Here is a 21,998-nt window from a genome sequence, read left to right as displayed (position 1 = left end):
AATTGAGAGTTTGTTAAGGACAGTCTTGTTCAAATTTGAGAGTAGAGGGGATGCATACAGAAGGGTTGAAAGAAGGTGAGAGCGAGCTATGGCAGTTTTAGCTGGAGGGGTTAGGAAGGCTTTTATTCTGTAAAGTGACCCTAGTTTTTTATTGATTCTTTTGATAGTTTGGTTAAAATTTAGGTCAAATTTGAGATTATTGTCTATGATGACACCTAATAGTTTTGTAGATGGGTCAGGGGAGATTATTGTGCCATCATTTGATTTTATGGTAAAGGTGAAAGCGGTAGACCTACGTGTTGGTGAAAATAACAGCATTTTAGTTTTTTTGGGATTTAAGATCAGACGATGTTCAGAAAGCCAGTTTTCTATTGTATTAAAGGTGGTCTGGGTAGCTGACCATAACTCTACTGGAGATGTGGCTGAGCAAATCAGAGTAGAGTCATCAGCATATTGGATACAGCTGACTTTTGGGATGACAGTATAAAGGTCGTTAATGAAGATGGAGAACAGCAAGGGCCCTAGTATAGAGCCTTGTGGTACTCCGAGGGTGTTAGGTAGAAGGTTAGAGAGGTTGTTCTGCCAGAGGACAGCCTGCTGTCGACCATTCAGGTAGGATTGAAACCATTGGAGGGCTCCAGTATCTAGACTGAATGTTTGCAGGGTGTGGATTAAAAGTTGGTGATCAACCATATCGAATGCCTTGGAAAGATCCAAAAAGAGGGCTGAGGATATATAATTATTGTTGCGATTATGGTTTATGGTGTTAGTAAAGGCTAGGAGGGCTGAAGTAGCGCTGTGATGAGGACGGAAGCCATGCTGAGTGTCTGCCATAAGGCGATTTTGGATTAGGTGGTGCATGAATTGTCTATGAATACATTTTTCCATAATCTTTGCAAGTGGAGAGAGTATAGCTATTGGCCTATAATTGGAGAATTCAGTAGAGCTGCCTCCTTTATGAAGTGGGATTACATAGAATATTTTCCAGATGGTGGGAATTTTAGCTTCTACTATGGTTCGATTGATTAGTATTGAGACGGGGTAAGCAATAGCATCAGCTGATTTTTGTAGGTACTGGCAGGAGTTGATCAGCAGAAAGTGTAGTGGATTTTAATTTTTTGATCAAGGTACGGATAAGTGAAGTGGCGACTGGTTGGAAGCTGAGCAAGTAGGTTTCTAGGGTGCTACTTTCAGGACCAGGGAGCTAGGAGGTAGTTGGCTAGCTAGGGCGTGAATTGTCTCAGTAAAGAATTGGTTAAAACTATCAGAAACATCTTCAGGGTTTTATCAATAGTAGCAGCAGGGATTGGGGTTGAAGTTTGTCCAGGATGTAGTAGATTATTTAAACCTCATAAAACTTCTGAGGGTTATTTTGATTTACTGTCTGTAAATTACAGTAGTATTGTTTTTTGTCTTGTAATATTGATTTTTTGCTTTCATTCCCGGTTTGCCTGTATTTAATGTGATCTTGAGGGTCTTTAGAAGAACACCATAATGCCCATGCTTTGTTTCTAAGGGTAATTTTGAGTTCAGACTCTATATAAAGCCATGGTGCAGGTTTTGCCTTGGTTCTCTTTGAACAAACAGGTGCATGCAAATCAAGGATCTCAAGGAATTTGTTGTTAAAGTATGCTACTGCTTCCTCTAAGGGGAGGTGTTTTAGAATAGACCAATTACATGAGTTTAGTTCTTGTTGGAATTTGGCAGGGTCAAAGTTTTTATTGTTTCTAACCTTTCTGAGTAAGGGTTGTTGGGAATTAATGGTTTTGTGCTTAATTACATATGTGAGAAGGTGATCGCTTAAGCCATTAAGGAGGGTACCAGAGGTGTACAGTTGGGAGTGACTGTTTATGAGTACCCAGTCAAGTATACTTTCTTTTTGGTTGGGTTTACCTATCCTGGTAGGGGTGGATATGATTTGTGTAAATGCATGCAGGTTAATATGGGTGGTTGGGGATTCTAAGGAACAGGTGCCCCAGTCTATGTTAAAGTCTCCAAGTAGTAGGGTTTCTTGGGGGTAGTGACATGATAACCAGTGCAGGATATCTTCAAATGTAGATAAATTGTTACCTGGGGGGATGTACATACAGATGATATTAATGCATTTATTTTTATTAAGTTGCAATTTGGTGACAAGAATCTCAGAGTTATTAATCTGAGGAGGTTGTATTACATCTATGGTGACATTCAACTCAGATTTATAGAGTACAGCTACCCCACCCCCCTTCCTCGAAGCACGATCCAGCCTGTGTATGTTGTACCCAGGTGGTAACACTTCATTGTCTTTAGTGTTAGGTTTTAACCAGGTTTCAGATAAACAGAGAATCTCAGGGGAGTGGACATCCAGAAGTGCATGCAATTCATGTACCTTGTTATTAATGCTTCTAATATTGAGATGACAGACTAGGAGAGAGTTAGTTGGCCTATAAATTGTAGGTCTGTAGCTTAGATTACAAGTAGAGGGGGTATGTGTATCTGAAGTGAGTGGGCCAGGGTTGGGGTGAATATCACCACCAAGTATTAGGTTGAGTCTATACTTAGTGATGAACTTCAGGAATTTGTTTATTAGTTTGTGGTAGTGTTTGGATCTAGAGCTAATGTGCCTGGGGTTGAGATGTTGATAGACTGAACAAGATGTTGGATAGGATCTGGTACTGTAAGTATGGTTGAAGGTGGAAGGATTTACAGCTGGGGTGATAGTATGGCCTTTTGGGACCTGAAATCCCGTAAGAAACTGGTTTTCATACAAGGTAAGGAGGTATGGTGTGAACAAGAGGGGTGTGAACAACAGGGGTAGTAAAGAGGAGTATATCATTATATGTGATTCAGCTAGTGAGTAAAGGAACTGTTTTACCTGGTGATGCAACACCAGAAGATAAAGTGGTGAGGTAAAGGTACTGGAAGGGGGGATGGGAGAATGCCAGATGAAAGCTAATAGGTGCTATTAAATGTAGGTAGTAGAATAGGGGTGGGTGGAATTATCCCAGATGAAAGCAGATAGGATCTAGAAAGTGGGGGAGTGGCTATAGTACTATAAATTTGGAGGTACTGGGGGCGGGAGGGAATTGGGGGCAGGGAGGGACAAGAGAGCCCGAGCGTAGCGAGGCTATTGCAGTTTACAAGGTTTCCTAAGGTGTCCTAAAGCTATAAGGTAAGTATTACAGCTCTAATGTAAGAGTCAATTTACTGCAGTTACAGGGGAAGGAGGCAACCACTCAAGTAGAAACAAAGAGCCCTATGGCTGACCAATATGGTGACCTGCTTAATTACAAAGCACTGTAAGTGAAAGCTTAACAAATGCTTTTTGTGTAACCTACTCTGTTTAAATGTTGAAAACAACTGATTGCAGTCCTGTAGACACCGTTTTGTAGGGAACTGTAGAGTTCAGCTAGGAAAAGAGAAAAGCAGATAATAGTCATCCTGACAGAAACCTGGCTAAACCTCACATTACTAGTGAGCAAATACTCCCTACAGGTTACGGCATACTAAGAGCAGACCGGCTAAACAAAAAAGGAGGTGGTGTAGCTATAATATTTAAACAGTATCTAAACATCCAGATCTTAAAATCATCAGCTCCACAAATAGGCAATGAAGAAATAATATATACCAACCTCAAAATTAACCAAAACAAAACCATCAACATAATTGGATGCTACTTCCCACCTGGCCAAAACATCCATCCACTAGAAAACCTCCTCAGCTGGTCTACCCACCATCTCCCCCAAGAAACTATCATCTTAGGTGATTTCAATATTGACTGGCAATCCTGTTCTGGCAACAATCCCAACCCATCATGTACACCTTCATGGCTTCACCCAACTAGTCCAGTCACCAACTAGGATAAATAAAAACTCCAGCAAGCACACTACCCTGGATTGGATACTAGTCAGTAAGAACCCCCAGTCATATATAACAGGCTGCTTATCAGATAGCCTCAGTGATCACTCCCCAACATTCCTACTCAAAAAATACCTATACCAAGCTAAACCTGTCGTCTACCGTCAAATACGTAAAAAACTAAACTTTAACCCACTCACATTCATCTTATCCCTCAAAGAATGTAACTGGCATCCTCTAAAGTATCTCAGTCTAGATGACGCAGTTGAATTTTTTAATACTACCTTCCTGAACATCCTTAATTACCATGTCCCCATAAGATTTTTCAGAACTGAAGCACAACCCTCCCCATGGCTACAGAAAACCACTAAGTCAGAAATGAAAAACAGGGATAAAGCCTGGTGGCACTGGCGCAAAACCAAAAACCCCTCAGCTAAACAGAAATTCCTAGAACTACGCAATAGAGTCAAAAAGCTAATAAAACAGGACAAATTCCAATACTACCAGTCTGCCCTAGACTCCTCACAACACAGCCCCAAACAATTCTGGTCCTCAATAAACTCCATCCTCCATCCAGGTAAAGTCAGTACCCCTCCTCCTAACATCCCTCACTCCTCAGAAAATATTGCTACCTCATTCAACACACACTTCACCCAAACCATACTATCACTAGCTAAACAACACAACCCCCCTCCCCTCCAACCCACACCTTCAACTAGTAATCTCCCACTGCCTTCTCTTTTACTCCTGTACCTACCTCCAACATAAAAAAACTCTTAACTAAACTTAAACCCACCAAATTAGCAGCAGACAACCTCCCAAGTGAATACCTACAAATCGCAGCTGATGTTCTGGCCTACCCAGTATCCATCTTGATTAACCGATCTCTGTCAGAAAGTTACGTTCCCACACTGTGGAAAGTATCACATATAATTCCCCTCCACAAAGGCGGACCCTCCGCAGAACTAACCAATTACCATAGCTATTCTCTCTCCACTCTCCAAAATACTAGAGAGATGCATACACTCTCAGGTCTCAGACTACCTCCTTACTAACAACCTCCTTTCCAGTACTCAGCATGGTTTCCGACCAAACCATAGCACCACCACTGCCTTACTCTCCTTTACTAACACTATCCTTCAGCATAAAAACAATGGCTATCTCTCCTCTGCTACTTTCCTAGACCTATCTAAAGCATTTGACATGATCCCACACAAACAACTTATCTCTGTCCTCAATAACCTATCCTTCTCACAATCGGTCACCAACTGGTTTCAGAGTTACCTGTCTGACTGCCAACAATCCGTTGTATGGCAGAATGACATATCTCCCCAACTACCTGTCTCCATAGGGATTCCCCAAGGATCCATCCTTGGACCCCTACTCTTCTCTGTTTACACCAATAATCTAGCCTCTTCCACCAAACATGGCACACTCATACAATTCGCAGATGACTCGACCATCATCTGCTCAGCCCAGTCCCTACCCAAACTGCAAAAAGTCACACAGGAAGCCTTTTCCTCTGTTGAAAAAATGGTTATCCGATGCCCAATTAATACTCAACCCAAACAAAACTAAACTACTCATCTTCCAACCCACCAAACATACTCAAAACAACTCTCACTTTAACATCACAACAAAAGACAACACCATCATATACCCAACTGAACACACCAAATTGCTAGGAGTGGAAATAGACAATAAACTAAAATTTGACATTCACATATCCATGACCATAAAAAAAGTCCACAAAAAACTAGGAGCGTTATACAGAAATAAGCAATTTCTCACCAAAGCAACAAAGATTTCAATAGCAAATTCCCACCTTATCTCCACCCTACTTTATGCCTCTCCAATATATACCAACCTAAGGCAATGTGATCTAAACAAGCTAGAGACCTGCTACAACAAAATCGCCAAATTCGCCACAGGGGCATCCTACCGTAGTCACCACTGTCTCTCACTTGCTGAACTGGGCTGGCTTGAACACCCTTACCTCCTTCAGTGGTATCAACTCTCACTCGCCCACAAACTAGTAAACCATCCACTAAATGTCCCATCCCTCCAGAATCTACTCCAACCCTATCGCACCACCAGACCACTAAGATTCAGCAACAAAAATCACTTGCAGATCACTAAAGCCAATAACTCTGCTGGTGAAGCACTATTCTCTTGCGCCATAGCCAAATTATGGAACTCACTCCCACCCACAATTACCTCCGTACCATCATGCACCCACTTCAAAACTTTACTAAAAGCGCACCTAAAAACATGCTGGCTATGCCTTTGCAACTCCCACTCTAATATCATCCACCCCATCCAACCACTACCTTTCTTTCCACTCCACTAACTACCTTGATTATAGCGAGCTCAGATGCTCATAAGCCTAGTACTTATTATACAGCAGGAACTTCTCATTGTAACATTTGTTAATGTCTGTTATGTACTTCACAGATAAAGATTCTAGTTGTCTACTGATGTACTATGTTCTTCATCTGTAAATATGTTGTAAGTAATTGCTATGTTAAATTGTTAATCGCTATGTAATCCAATGTAACTACTTACTGTGGAGCTTTTCTCCCCGGGCCTCTGCTGAAAATGGACCTACGTCCAGTCGGACACTCCGGTCAACAAATTTAAATAAATAAATAAAAATAAATAATTACTAGACCCACATGACTAGGTATGCTGTGGCCTTGATTGCTCAGGCTTGTCAGGATACTTTTGACTTCCTTCATTCTGAAGGCAAATCCTCTGCCTTATCTGTTTTAGGTTCTACTTCTTAAGTGACTTGCCATTCTATTAAGTGTAGCTGTGATACTGCTGATGCCTCTTCCAGGGCTGCGGCCTTTGGGTCTGTCATGAGGCATAATTTTGGCTTTGTCTGTAGTCTGTGTCTGAGGACATTAAGACCAAGTTGCTTGACGCTCCTTTGGATAATAAACATCTTTTTGGGACTGCTGCTGTTGATATGTTTAGGTCTGTTCAAGAGAAAGACAAAGCCTTGTAAGACCTTAAGCACATTTTTGTCTCTCCTACCCCTAAGTTCCAGAAAAATTATCGTTCTAGATCTTCTTTTGTTCACAGTCAACCCTGCCGGGCATATAAGGGCAGGAAGGATGGTAGACAGTCCCCCTCTATTAAGGCTTCTCAGATTTCTGTGGCACAGAAGCCTCCTCTATCTGATAAGCCTGCTTCTGTTTTGACAATTTGCCCCCCCCCTTCTTTTAGACCCGGTTCCTTTCTCCCTTCAGCTTTCCCTTTGTCTTCCAAATTCTTTCCTTTTTTAGGGATTCCTCAACCTCCTCTAAGCAACTTCCTCATTTCCCATTGGTTTTAGGGTCCCTGGTGAACCAAGGAATCATTCAACCTGTCCCCCCTTCCCAAGTGGAAAGGGATTTTATTCTAGGGTGTTCCTGGTTCCTCGAAAGGAGGACACTTGGAGACCTGTTGTGGATCTCTCCCAGCTCAACAACTTTCTCAAGGTCCCTTCTTTTCAGATGTTTACTCTTCAAACTATGTTCTTTGTTTTACTTCATATCCCTATTCATTCTCTTTTCAGGAAGATTTTATGTTTCTCTGTGTCTTACTTTTGTGTTCAGTTGTCTGCTTTGCTGCTTGGCCTCTCTACTGCCCCAAGGATATTCACAAAATGCCTAGCTCCTGTGATTGCTTTCTGCAGGCTCCTAGGAATTCAGATTTTTCCTTATGTAGACCTGTTGCTTCAGGTACCTTCTCCCATTTGCCTGTTATAGGATCTGGAGTTCATCATCTCTTTCCTTCAAAGTCTGGAGTTCACTGTCAACTTCCAAAATTCTGTCTTAATGCCCTTTCAGGATCATGTGTATCTGGGTGCAGGATTCAGAGGGTGCCAGTGTTGGCCTCTCTTCCACCTCCAAAAGGTTTGTCATCAATAGCCTTCTTTCAGTTTCTTCTTCCTTTGACTGTCATGCCAGCCAGGGAGTTTCTTCTGGTCCTGGGATTCATGGCCTCTTCTATTTCAGTGCTTCTTATTGCCAGACTGCATGTGCAGAAGCTTCAGTGGTACCTCAAGTCAGTTTCGCTGCAGCATAATCACTTTCTGGATTTCAGTGTCCCTCTCCTTCCCTGTCTAAAGAAGGAATTTGAGTGGTGGATTCAGCAGTTTGCTTTCATCCCAGGCCTGCCCTTTCCGCCTCCTGTCCCTTCTGAAGAACTGTTTACCAATGCCTTGGACATGGGTTGGGGGCTTTTTTTTTGGTACCTGAAAGTTCAGGATCTCTGGCTCCCCATCAGAAGTCAGACCATGTCAACATCAAAGAGATGAGAGCTGTGATTCTGACCCTTCAAGGTTTTCAGCCCATGTTCTCTCCAGGCCCCTTAAAGGTATACACAGACATCACTACAGTGATGTATGTCAACAAGCAGGGAAGCAGAAAATCTTACCTCCTCTGGAGGATGGCTCTTCAGGCTTGGGATGTGGCTGTCTGTTAGAAGCACAATCTAGTGGCAGACTCTGAGCAGGTCCAAAACACAAGCTCACAAATAGATGCTTCACTTGAGATGGGTTTCTGGACATTGTCCATTGGTGGGATATTCCTCAGGTAGATATTTTTGCTTCCCCTCTAAACAGACAGATTCCTCTCTTCTGTTCCAGAGTGTCATGCCATCTGGCATGGGAGATGGATGCCCTTTAGTTTCCTTGGAAGGGGATGTTTCTTTATGCTTTCCCTCCTCTTCCTTTACTTCTAAGGGTTCTGCAGAAGACTCAGCTGGACTCTCCAAAAATCTTACTAGTGACCATCTCTTGGGCAAGACAGCACTGGCTCCCCCTCTTGATGCATCTGGCCAGGGGCAGTCACCACAAGTTACCTCACTAGATGGATCTCCTCACACAGGACGAGGGGTCTGTCATCTATCCTCACTTGTCCACTGTTCAACTGAGACAGTGGGTGATAGGGTTTTGATCCCTTTTGGGCATCTCTTTTCTGAGGATGTGCTCAGAGATTTACAGGAGGCAAGGAAACTCTCAACCAGAAAATCTTTTATGTCCAAATGGAAAAGATTTTCCATCGGGAGCCATGCTTGTAACGAGGACCTTTTTCAGTGGGGGGGTCCCCTCTGGTCCTCTCTTATTTTTCAGTTGCTACAGTCTGGCCTGGCCTATTGTTCTGTGAAGGTCCATTTGTCAGAAATATCTGCTTGTCTGCATTTGAATCCTCCTTTGGTTTCTCGTTTTGAGGTCAAGCAATCTATTAAAGTCATCTTGCATATTAGGCCTCCAAAGAAACCTATTTTTCCTCTTGAGACTTTGATTTTGTTTGGAAGAATTGACTCAGGCTCCTTTTGAGCATACATATTCTGCTTCTTGACAGTATTGCAGCTGGAAGACTGTTTTGTTGCTGGCTCTTACTTCTGCTTGAAGGGTTTCTGATTTCCAGGCCCTTATGGCCATTCCTCCTTTTTTGCTTTTTCACAGGGGCAGGGTATCCCTTCATACTAAACTTTTTTATGCCTAAGATAGTCTATGAGTTGTCCTTAAATCAGTCGGTACAACTACTTTCCTTTTTCCCTTCTCCTCAGTCTGCTAATGAGAGGGTCTTGCATACCTTGAATTTGTACAGACAGCTCAGGTGCTATTTGGATAAAACTAAGGCCATTCGTAAATCTGATAAGCTTTTTTGTTTCCATTCATCTCAGGACATAGGGTTTGGCTGTTTCTAAACAAACCATCTCTTGCTGGATATCTAAGGCCATTTCCTTTTGTTATACTTTTCATGGCAAATCACCATCTACTAAGGCTGTTCCCTCTTCTGGTGCCTTCTTCAAGGGGTTGAACATCAATTCCCCTTCTTGAAGCTGCTACTTAGTTTGCAGTAGATACCTTTACTAAGCATCATTAAGTTGGGTATTGTTTATAGAGCTAGAACAGGTTTTGCTGAAACTATTTTATATGGGTTATGGTGAGGGCTCTTGTCAGCTTTCCACCTTCCATTCTGTTTCTTGAGCTTTTTTACTCTCCCTTCTGTTTAGAATACTGCAACAGTGATATAGAAGGACAGTGTACAGTTGTGTAAAATCTTACCATACTCTTCACTGTTGCAATATTTGCTCCCTCCCCCCAACCCCCTATTGTTTGTTCTAGGCTTTGCTTTAGCTTCCCTTCTGGCTGAGAGTTTCCCCTTTTTCTTCTGCATTTTTTTCCTTCTGGATGTGCATGGAGTCTTTTGTCCTGTGGGGACTGTTCTCTTCTGGGGCAATTCAGTTTTGGGTAGTTGTGTCTATAAATCCCTTTTATGCTCTACGTTCTATGCAGGGGAGCATAGGTGTGACGTACGGCGCATACAGAATCATTAAGCTTTTGTATACTGGCAGAGCATTGGGCTACCCTGGGTGGGAGATCCCTTTTTTTTTTTAGAATACTGCAGCAATGAAGTGAAGGACTACTGTTATGGTAAGATTTTACACAACTGTAGTTTATACGGGGCATTTAAACCTGATTGTGGGATGATGGCTCTGCTAACAGACCTCACAAAGAAGGTATTGGGAGGCTGAAATCTTTGTGTGGGGGGTATATCAGGCAAATTTATACTTTTTCTTGTGTAGTGGTCAAGGCATTAAACTATCAGGCTCACATTAATGCCTGCCAAGTATCCATCCAGCCACAGACACAAGAAACTCCTAGAAAGCTGATAGAAGGGATACTAAAATCAAGTGAAGTAATTTGAACAAAGCTGGTAATAAACTAGGAGGCCAGGTAGTGAAGTGTAAATTTGACACAGTAGATTGATACTATGTGGGCTTATGTTTCATGAATTGTCCCTAGACTCCAGGATTTACTAAGGTCTTAGTTCTTCCTTGAAGGTGTTAGAGCAGCTGTACCATTTTAGGAGAACATTGCAAAAAGTGCTGACAGAACTTGAAGGAGAAGCCAGAGTTTGGATTAAAATACACTAGTCAGAATGTTTTTGAGAAGACGTCTAGCATTTAGGAAATGGGTATCTAGATTATTCGAGAGAGCTATAAAAAATAAGGAGCAGAACAAAAAGGCAGTTCTCAGAAGAATGTAATATGCTGGAGGTAGGGTATTCTACACCTTCTCCTAGTCTTCCAGTTTTAAAGAGACATCTTAGATGCTTTTGCACTAATCCAATAGTGATGGGTTATCTCACAGAGGATGCTTTGTCTGGCCACCATACCAAAGCCACACATCCAGCATATGACCTCAGCCTCTGGGTGTAGGAGTACATTAGCGAATGTACTAGTGTAAGATTCTCAAACTATTGTGCCACCAGTCCGAATGCAGTATCTTCACTGCTGTCAGTCTTTTCTCTGTATTGTTGGCTGCTACCATTGTCTGCACTTATTCAGATAAGTGTCATGTTGGGAAGCGTCTTTATTCTTGTATTTTTTGAAAAAGATTTATTAATGTCAACTAATAGCGGGAAGTGTGACTCTGTAAGGCAGATAATTTATAAGGACCTTCACTCCCAGTGTGTATTCTGTCTAGGGGTTTGAACACAGTTACAGAAATTATAAGGTCTACCAATCGCTTGATTGTAAGACCCTCTGTACTTTAAGTACATATATTTAGAGACCCAATGCCTGAAGCACTTCTTACAAACCAAACTGGCGGAATCCTTTGCCTCAGATGTTCAGCTCCCACTTAAGACGTTCAAGAAAAGTAGGCTTGAAATAAAAAAAAAAAAAAAAACTCATCTTGAACTTTCTGCTGCCTAGTCTGATTTTAACTCACTCACTGACGTTCTGCAGGAATGCATGGTACATTGGGGTTGCTCTGAGATGTGTACTACAACAACCCCACTGGAGGCTGATATGGTGTCGGATCCTTTGCTTGTCCCACGAGACTGTGGTGCAGTTGACAAGGGGGAACCAAGGATGATCATTTTAGAGGGACTGGAGGACATCCCTCAAATTCTTGTTAGAGAAAAGGTGCCTGGCACTTTAATCAAGGTCCATCAGGGTTTCAACCTGCCTTGCTTTGTGAGGGCTGATGTCACCCCTAAGAAAAAGTAAAAAGCAAACATGTTTCTCCAACATATATGTCTTAAGAAGTGGAATGGGTTGAATTTTCATAGGGCTTATCCACGGCCATTTTTGTGTTTGAACCCCCTTTCTACCCCTTCACTACCCCACCCCCTCAGAAGAGACAACATGAATCATCTTCTGAGAAGGAGGAATCTGGCTCAGATGAAGATTCTTTGGCATACTTATCACAAATTCATTCACCTGGATAGCTTGCTTCTGATGTTGAGGACATATTCTCCACTGCCTCTTCCACTGAGAACATTTCTGTTTTGGAGACTATCACTAAAATAATATAACATTTTGATTGAACAGGTGTCTGGTGTACAATAAATACTATAATTTGCTTGAGGTAGGGAATTCTGCACCACTTTCTGTTCCTCCAGTTTTAGAGGGCCTTCTTAGATGCTTTTGCATCCACTTCAATTTGTCCTGATTCCCAGACTGCAGCTTCCAAGAAGCCTGATAGGTTGTCCAAAGTACCTTAGACCTTGAAGGTTCTCTATAAAAACCCTGTAGCACATTTTTCTGCCTTTTTTATCTCCACTAATAAACCTACTAAGCTTCTTCCAGCAGCTAATGCAGCCATCAGGCAGAGTTTGCAGGCCATGGACAGGTGTGGTAAGTTTATACCACTGCCACCTAGACCTTTAAGGCCTTAAATTAATAAACTCAAATGACAAAATCCATTTTGTCCATTCTATGTAATTTAAGTAAAACTGTGCCTAACCTTGAGGCTTCTGTCACTAAGCAGTAAGTGATTTCTATGCTTGGGCAAGCTGTGCAAGTTGCAAGGCATCCCATTAAATGCAGCTGCTGAGGCTTCTTCCAGGGCAACAGCCACTGGATCTGTTGTTATAAGATTTGCTTGGCTTTGCCAACAGTCCCTCCGGGGATGGTAAGGCCAAGCGTTTGGAATCCCTCTTTCAAAGGGACCTCTTATTTGGCCCTTCTACAGCAGACCTTTTCAAGACTTTGCAAGAAAATCATTAAATGATGCAGGATTCAAACAGATTTTTCTCACTTCAGTAAATAGTTTTCAAAGTAAGTACCCTTCTAAGCCGACTTCCCTTGTCTGCAGAGAACACAAGCCCTTACAGAAGGGCAAGAAACAACCAATGAAAAGATTGCATGAGAAACTTATCAGAGAGGATAAGTCTGGAAATGCCCCTTTTCCAGACTAAACAGTTTCTGCCTAACTGTCTGTTGGCCCATGTCTCCCACCTTGGTCCAGGAATTCTTGTCAAAAAGGCTAACTTTGTCCTTTACAGCCTGGGAATTCATCACTACAGGCAGGTGGGGGGGGGGGGTATCCATTATTTAGCATGGTTACAAGATGTCTTGGGGGAACTACCATCGTTAAAGGGAATTCCCCGAACGCCTGCTTGTCAGGCTTACCTACCTTGCAGAATCTCCTCGCCTAGAGCACCATAGAGCTGGTACCTCACTAGCACTTAGGAAAAGGCTTTTATTCAAGATTTTTTTCTGGTTCTCAGAAAAGGGTACACTTTGAGGCCTATTCTGGACTTCTCATTTTAATACCTTTCTCTATGTACCATTTTTCAGCATGCTCTACCTGCAAACACTGCTTCCTTTTATTTTTCCTCAATCCTTTCTACTCTCTCTCTAGACTTGCAGGATTCATACCTACAAATCCCTATTCACCACAACTTCAGGAACATCCTCAGCTCTCTGCTTTTTTCATTCCACTTTCAGTTTTCTGTTTTACCCTTTGGTTTATCTGTTACACCCAGAGTTATCACAAAATGCCTCACCTCAGCCATTGCCTTTTGTAGAACTTGGGGAATACAAATGTTCCCATACCTGGATGACCTTCTTATCTTGTCCTCCTACTGGAATTCTGTGTGGCTGCATATCAGTTTCACAGTCTCTCTTCAGGAAAGACTTGGACTTTCACCCTCAGTCTCCAGACATCATCTCTGACCCCATCCAGGACTTGGTGTTCTCAGGTTGCAGACTGTATACCTGTCTGATGACAGACTTTCTCCCCATTCTTCCAGTCTCTACTCCCCCTTCAGTCTTCTTCTGCAAGGCAGTTTGTAAGAATCATGGAGTACATGGCAGCAACCATTCCCATGGTAAAATTTGTCAAACTGCATTTGTTCTTTCTGATGAAAGAGTTACAGTGCTGGAATTCCCAAATCCATCTCAATGTGGGATTTCTTTCTGCCCCTCCCAACTGGGATCTGCATACATTTGCATCAGATCTGGCTTGGGGAGCATGGCATGGCTCTTCAACAGTTCAGGGTCAGTGGTCCCCCAAATTGGTAGGGGAAAATATCAGTATCAAAAAAATGAAGGCCCTTATTGAAGCGTCTTGCAGGTGTTTTCTCACCTTTGGAGCCCAGGACCTGTCAGGATAGTCACAAGACAACACCACAGTCATGTTGGTACATCAAGAAATGGGGGGGGGTCCTACCAGCCGTGCAGTCTTGCTCTTCTGGCTTGGGATCAAGCTGCAAAAGCAGATTTGTCCATATTTCTTCCAAACACAGACTCTGTAAGCAGATCCATGGATGATCCTCATGAATGGATGTTAAACAGAGAGGTCTTTCTGGGCATAAACCACAGATGATATTTCACTGAGATAGAACTGTTTGCCTCCACTCAGAATAGACATGGACAGCTTTTGCTGTTTTACTGCAGGACTTTTTGTCCTCATGCCTGGAGGACAGGCACCATATATTTCTGCTGGTGGTGAGGAAGTATTTCTACATCTGCCCCCTTCCTCTAATCTCAAACATTCTACTGAAGATCCAACGGGGAAACTAGAAGACTTCCTGGTGACTTCCCTTTGGCCCAGGCAGCACTGGTTTTACCTTCTTCATCTATCCAGGGGCCATCACTCCAAGTTAACCTCACAAAGTGGACTAACCCAGAAAAATGGCTCTTTACTTCTTCCCAACTTGCAGGCTGTCAACCTGACACTGTGGATGATAGAATCTTCATTTCTTTCACACACCAGTTTTCTGAGGAAGTGCTTCAGGTGCTCCAGGGGTGAAACCTGCCAATAAAAATCTTATATCTCCAAATGGGAAAGATTCTCTCTTTCAAGTGTCTTACGGAGACCCCACTTTCAGGGAGGGGGGTTCTTACAATTTTGTCCTGTCTGTGTGAAGTATTCAAAGCTGGACTATCCTTTTCCTCTATCAAGGCACACGTATAAGTTCATAGATATATAGTAGGCTAATAACTACTGGGGCCTTTATAAGTCTAGCCGTGCAACCTACATGTGACCCACAAATTTGATTTATATAGGGGGTGGTTTACTGACTGCTTGTTTCCATTGGAGACTTGGGCGCCAGACCAGGGGTGAATTCCCAATTGCCCATCCACTGATCCAAGTTGCACTTAAGTAGTGATAATGATAAACTCTGCTTCACATAGCTGAGGAGCTTGTACCAGAGAATGGGAATTCTCTAAGAAACATATCTGTCTGTCCAACATGTTCTGTTAATGTCACAAACAAAATTTAGGTCTTTTAGTCCAGTAATTCTGATGTTTATTTTGCAGATGTGCAAAAGGTTAGTCAAAACTGAGTCCAGGGATGCCCTGTATGTCAGAAAAAGATCACACCTCAGAAGTCTGTATGATACCGAGTAGAGAGACTGCCTTTGAGGCAATCGGCACAGGACATTGTGTTTACTCCCTCTATCATTTTTGTAAGGAACCTTTTTGGATGTTACAGTTGCTGCATGTGTCGAGCCATGTATATACCAAAGAGGGCATTATACACTATGATTGGTCTGATGAGGGCTGAGTACAGTGGTATGATGACCTGTCTGGACCCAGATGCCATGCCCTCACTTACAAGTTGAGCAACATAGAAGGATTTTTTTAGTACCATGGACACATGTTGGTTGAAAGCTAGGTACTATGTACATGAGTTCCCAGATTCATGATTAGTGAATCCATTTTAGGAGAGTTTTTTTTTTATCAATGACTTAGTTACCTGGGGTGGCTGACTTGCCAAGAACTGAGAGAGGTTATTTGTATTGCTTTGGTGGCACAACTGTTCCCTTTTTGGCATTTTCTGTTTTACACCTTCCTGAAAGGTGTTCTCATCCTAAGTGGGATTCAGTGACTGCTCCCAGTTTGCAGTCATCTGCAAACTTGGTTAACCAGAGGCCATTGTCATTGACTTTTACATCTGATAAGTAGATGCCAAAGAGTAGTAGGCCTTGCACATATAGCCCTTGGGGACTCCACTGGTAACTGGCTTCTTTGTGGAGTTGGCCTCACTGATTCTAATATCTTTGGTCCTATCTGTGGGATAGATAGCTATCCATCATGTTATAAATGGGTTTATACCTAGTTCTATAAGTTTGCTTACAATGCTCAAGTGGGGTGTCGTATCAAATGCTTTAGCCAGATCTCAGTAGGCAGTGTGCACCATTTTCCCCTCATCCATTGCCTTAGTGACCCTTTCAAAGAAATCCACCAGATTCGGTAAGTATGACCTTCCTATGACAAAGCCAAACTAGGATGGATCCAGTGTCTGGAGGTCTGCTGTGTTCTTGTTGAAAATTTCCATGATAGTTCTTTCTATGGCTTTGCAAATAAGGCTAGTCAGACTATTGGGTCTATAGTTTCCAGGATCTGTTGAAGGTCCTCCCTCATGAAGGGGGATGACTGTTGCAGACACCCCGTTCAAGTGGCACAAAGCCTGTTTGAAGACTATAGTTAAGTAACATGCCTACTTTTTCTGTCTGCATGCCACTAAATCCCCCTTGTTATCCAGGATTGAAATATTTTCCTAAAGGGCATCTTTCACTTGAATCTACTTAGGAGAGCTATTCCATCCCCCTGGGATCTCAAATTTGTTTTGGAAAAACTTGCTTTGCCACCTTTTGAACCAGCAGCTTCTGCTTCTTTAAGGTTTGGTACTTGGAAAACCATTTTACTGGTTGCCATTATTTCTGCCTTATGGCCATACCTCCCTTCCCTGTCTTCCATAAGGATTTCTACTTGCAAGAAATGCATGTACATCATTACCCTGGAGTCCATGCTCTCTCTCGTCACAGCCAGTACTCCTGACAAAGAGGAGATTGCCAGCACAAACACCACACCATGCACATCACATAGCCAAGCACAACACACACACTCGCCTATGCAGAGGTTCTCAATAAAAACTTACCTAAACAGCAGAGACCTCCAAAACACACAAACACTCCACACACAACACCAAACACATCACACAGCAGACAACACACCAGTGTCTCACAAACACAGCCCATAAGGCAAAACAATGAACCATCACAGCCCACAAGACATAACAATAAACCAAACATACTAGTTATTGGTGACTCAGTTGTGAGAAACACAGATGTCCCCCTCATCAGGCTCGACAAGGAGAAAGTCACATTAAGTTATCTGTCTGGTGCCAGAAATCGCCACATCACTCACGCACATAAGTCTCTCCACAACAAGTACAACTCTGTCATTGTCCATGTTGGTGTGAATGACTTGAGATGTACCTCCCTGGACTATATAAAGAGAGACATGACTGAGCTCTCGTGTGTCTTAGACAGGTATGATCTTAGCCCTAAGCAGCATCCTACCTTCACCAAGAAGGATACCACAATACCAACAAAAAATAATTGACTTCAGCAATTGATTTAGCTTCTGGTGTCATTCCAAGGGGATCCAGTATTTGTCTGCCTGGGATGATGTGGTCGACAGGCCTCGATGCTTTGCTAGAGATGGCCTCCACCTGCCACCACTAGGTTTCCAGATCCTGGCCAAGGCTCTCGCCTCCCCCATTGTGCCTTTTTTTAGGCAATGTCCCAAAGACAAACCTCCCAACATAAAAGATCTGTCAAAAAGCAAATTGAAAGTCATGCTGCTTAACACTAGGAGCCTTAACCTGAAAATGCACTCACTGGAGGCTCTCGTTGCACTGGAAGATGCTGATGTCTGTGCGGTCATGAAAACCTGGTTCAGGGCCGTGGAGAGCAACCCTGCCTTACCAGGTTATATCTCATTCCGACCACAAAATGATGTCAGGAATACTAAGGGTGGGGGAGTCACTATCTTCATTAAGGACAGGCACACCTCCAGACTGGTTTGCCAGCATGATGTACTGGAACTGCTCCAGGTGCAGTGACAGTTGGCAAGACACCCATTCAAGTTATAGCCAGCTATAGACCACCCTCCATGACTCAGGATACCCATTCCTCTTACCTGGATCTACTTGACTCCATTAAGGGTACCCCCTAACACAATGATCCTTAGTGACTTCAACTTCCCCACCATAGACTGGGTAAACTGTTCCTACACTAATGCACTCACTCAATGATTCCTTGACTTCATCAGTTCTAACGCACTAGACCAGCTTGTTTCATCCCCCACAAGGGGAGACAACATTCTGGTCTTGGTTCTCACCAACATGGGCGACCGCTACACCACTGCCATAGTATGCTCTTCTCTGGTGAGATCAGATCATCGGACTGTCTCATTCAAAGTTTCTGTCCTACCCAACCCCCCCCCCACCGTAATCAAGCTAAAAAACTTCTCAAAAGCTGACTACAACCTCCTAAGAGAGGGTATCTGTAGCTTCACACCACAGCCCCCCTCATAGAATGCAGACAGCTGTTCTGAACAGTATGCCAGTGCAGTATACAAGGACCTGTAGAACTGCATAGACTCAGCCATACCCAATAGAACTAAAACCTGCTCCTCAAGGAAACACAAACCTGTTTAGTGGACATCCTCTATCAACAGGCTTTACAACAAAAGGAAGAAACTGTTGTCCAAGTGTAAAAAGGAACATATTCCAAATTGGAAAATCTCCCTCCTTAGCCTCAACAAGCAAATTAGATCACTAGTAAAATCCTCTATAGCCAATTATGAATCAAAACTAGCCTCCAAAACAAAGGGAAACCTCAAAGCCTTCTTAATTTACATTCAGAACCTCCATGGCAAAGCCCAGGTTTGTTCTGAATTAGTACTTAACAGTATCACTTACACCGATCCTGTTTACTTGGCCAACCTGCTAGCAGATAGGTTCAGTGCAAACTTCACCCCCCTGTCCCCCTGCAAAGGCTCTTTTAACATCCCCAATATGTATCCTGCACCTCACATCTCCGTAGATCATGTGCTAAAGGCCCTATCCAGGGCAAAGAACACAGCTTCCATGGGACCTGATAGTATCCCAGGCTGTATTCTGCAGCATCCCACCAAGAACTGGCTTCGCCATTGAGCACCCTATTCAACCACAGCCTAAGTAGAGGCTTCATTCCAGCAGAGTGGGGAACTGCCATTGTCATCCCCTTGCATAAAGGTGGTGCCACTACTGACCCTAGAAACTATAGCCCCATTAGCTTGACAAGTCTAATCTGTAAAGCCATGGAGCGTATTATTATGGATCTCATAAACAAGGACATAGGCAATCTCCAAGCACTTGACCCCCACCCAGTTTGGATTCGACAAGGGAAGATCTTGCCTGTTGAACCTGGTTGACTTCTTTGAGACTGTAACCAAGGCTCTGGATGAGGGAAAGTCAGTGCATACAGCTTACCTTGAACTGGCCAAAGCCTTTGACACAATCCCCCACTCGGTCATCATTGAAAAGCTAACACAACTTGGAGTAAATCCCTATCTCATCAGGTGGGTGGCCAACTGGCTGACGACAGGACCCTCAAAGTCAAAATAGGCACTTCCACCACTGATAGCAGACCAGTCACTAGTGGAGTTCCCCAGGGATCTTTCCTGGGACCCCCTACTGTTTGGCATCTGCTTCTCAGAGGTGCAGGTAAAGACAAAAGGCCTGTGGCTGACCAAGTTTGCAGACACATGTAAGTTGCGTGCTGTCACTGACTTCCCAAATGATGTTAACATACTCCAAGAGGGTCACACAGGAGCTGGTGCCAAAGTCATGGTCTCAAGCTAAATGCAAAAAAAAAAAAAGTATCATCATATCATTAGGCAAAAATACGGCCCTTACTAATTACCACTTCAGCAGCAACCCCCTAAGCACACAACCTGTGGTGAGAGACCTGGGCACTCAGGTTGATAACCTTACATTCGACCGTCATGTAGCGGCAGTGGTCAGAAAAGCCTTTTACTTGGTTCATTTGATAAGGGGAAAAGGGATTGCATCCAGAAAAAAGGAGGTTATTACTTCTCTGTACTCCTCCCTCATTAGACCAGTAATTGAGTATAATGCCCCATTTGGTATGTACCTCTCCAAACACCTGCATCAACTGGAAAGGCCACTGAAATAACTCACAAAAAGAATCCATGGCCTCCAACACCTGTCCTATGCGGACAGGTTCAAATCACTGTCACTCTATTTGGTATCTTACATATTGCTCAGGGGGTGATCTGTGTCTCGTCTACAAGGCAATTTCGAATCTTGCCCTACTAGAGATGTTCCATATCCGTAAGTCTAACTCCTCACGCATTACCCGCTCGAAAGGCCTGAATGTAATATGTGACATCAACAAAACCTGCTGTAGAGACAGGTTTGTCTCCCAGAGGATGCCCAGTCTCTGGAATAGACTTTCCATACATGGCAAACAGAGCCCCTCACTGACCCTTTTCAAGCGCAACTTTGATGACTGAATGGGAAACCACAAATTTCTCCCAGGGTTTCCACCAGTGTCCCTCATAGACAAGGCCAACAGGTGCTGACTGAGGTTTCTTTTTGGGGATAAACTCTTAGCTAGACTTGTAAGGACCCCAGGGCCATTAGCCTAGTAACCTCCTATGATAGGATTTCACTAATGGCTAACCCTTCTTTCATGATTAAGGTAACAAATGGATTGAATCTCAACCAGGTTGTACATTTACCTAACTTCTTTCCAACTCCACAGTAGAGGGAAGAGAGGTTTCTCCACTCCCTAGAATGTACATAGACAACTTAGATTCCACCTTTGTAAAACTAAAGACTTTAGGAAAAAGGACCAGCTTTTTGCTTCCTTGCAGGAAGCCACATTGGGCAACCCTGTCTTAAACCAGATAATCTCCATTTGGATCTCAAAATGTAATCCCTTTGGTTATTTCTTCCATGGCTAGTCTCAGTCTTCATTTGTGAAAACCCACTCAACCAGAACGGTATGTTCCTCGGGTGCCTTCTTCATAGTAATTGACCACAGAACTGTTCTGGAAGCAGGTATCTGGTTTTCTGCACACACCTTTACAAGACACTACAGAATGGATGCTTTTTCTAGATAAAAGGCTTGCTTTGCCAGATCTGCACTCCTGGGATTGTTGACAGTTCCACTGTCTCTGGCCTATCCAACCTTTAACCTTGGGAATCACCCATCAGTGTTTGAATAGTGCAGTAGTGATCTAAAGAAGGACATAATACAGTTGTGCAAGAACCTACCATAACAGCAAATGTCCAACTGAGCATTGTTGTAATACTGCATCCCTCCCACATTCCCTCTTGTTGTTTTTACTGAGGTATGTGCACCTTCTGGACTGAGGATGGAACAGTCCCCCCCCTTCCTCTTAGCTGGTCTGGTTTTTCATTGCTCTTTTACTCGGGCTTCTCCAGTATCTCCTGGTTCTAGATAGTCTGAGGATCTTGTGTTCTTACATCCACTCATGTAGCACTGTGCAGATAGGCTAAGGTCATATGCTAGATATACTAGTATATAGAAGGTGTTGGCTTTGGTACGTTGGCTGGATATCATTTTACCTTGGCGAGATAACTTGTCAGTATTGGAGTATTGCAGCAGTGATCTGTAAGATGTCTACTGTTATGATGAGCTCTTATGCAACTCTACTTTCTTCACAAAAAAAATATGGGTTAAGGCAGCCTGTGTGTATCTTACCTTCCTGTCTTTCTAGAAAAAAAAATGTCAGTTTCCTCTGTAAGTCAAACCTTTCTGTCTACACACATGCATGTGTAAATACATTACTTTGTTCATAAAGCTGCTGCTTCAGGGACAAATGCATCAAAGTGAGCTGGTATGCAAATCATCAAACACTGAAGTAAAATGGCATGCAGCTGAATAACACTTCAAAGTGATGAATACAGGAACTGAGCAATTTATGTAATGTTAAGAGTGAATGAAAATCTATATGTATGCTGCATGACAATAACAATGGAAGGAAATGTACTGCAGTTTTTCTTTTCTGTTAATGTGCATATATGTGGTGATTTA

The 21,998-nt window shown here is 43.0% G+C and overlaps 1 protein-coding gene across 1 annotated transcript in view; it reads left to right on the top strand.

Annotated features, from left to right (window-relative positions):
- Positions 1 to 21,998, top strand: part of LOC122802390 (E3 ubiquitin-protein ligase listerin-like) — a 1,831,112-nt gene that overhangs the window by 1,194,350 nt on the left and 614,764 nt on the right. The gene's annotated exons all lie outside the window — the stretch shown is intronic.

The sequence above is a fragment of the Protopterus annectens genome, chromosome 5.part0 (genome assembly GCF_019279795.1).
Source record: "Protopterus annectens isolate FY-2018-M chromosome 5.part0, PAN1.0, whole genome shotgun sequence".
NCBI classification, from domain to species: domain Eukaryota; kingdom Metazoa; phylum Chordata; order Ceratodontiformes; family Protopteridae; genus Protopterus; species Protopterus annectens.
The sequence above is the reverse complement of the archived record's forward strand: the minus strand, read 5'-3'. Positions and strand labels throughout refer to the sequence as shown.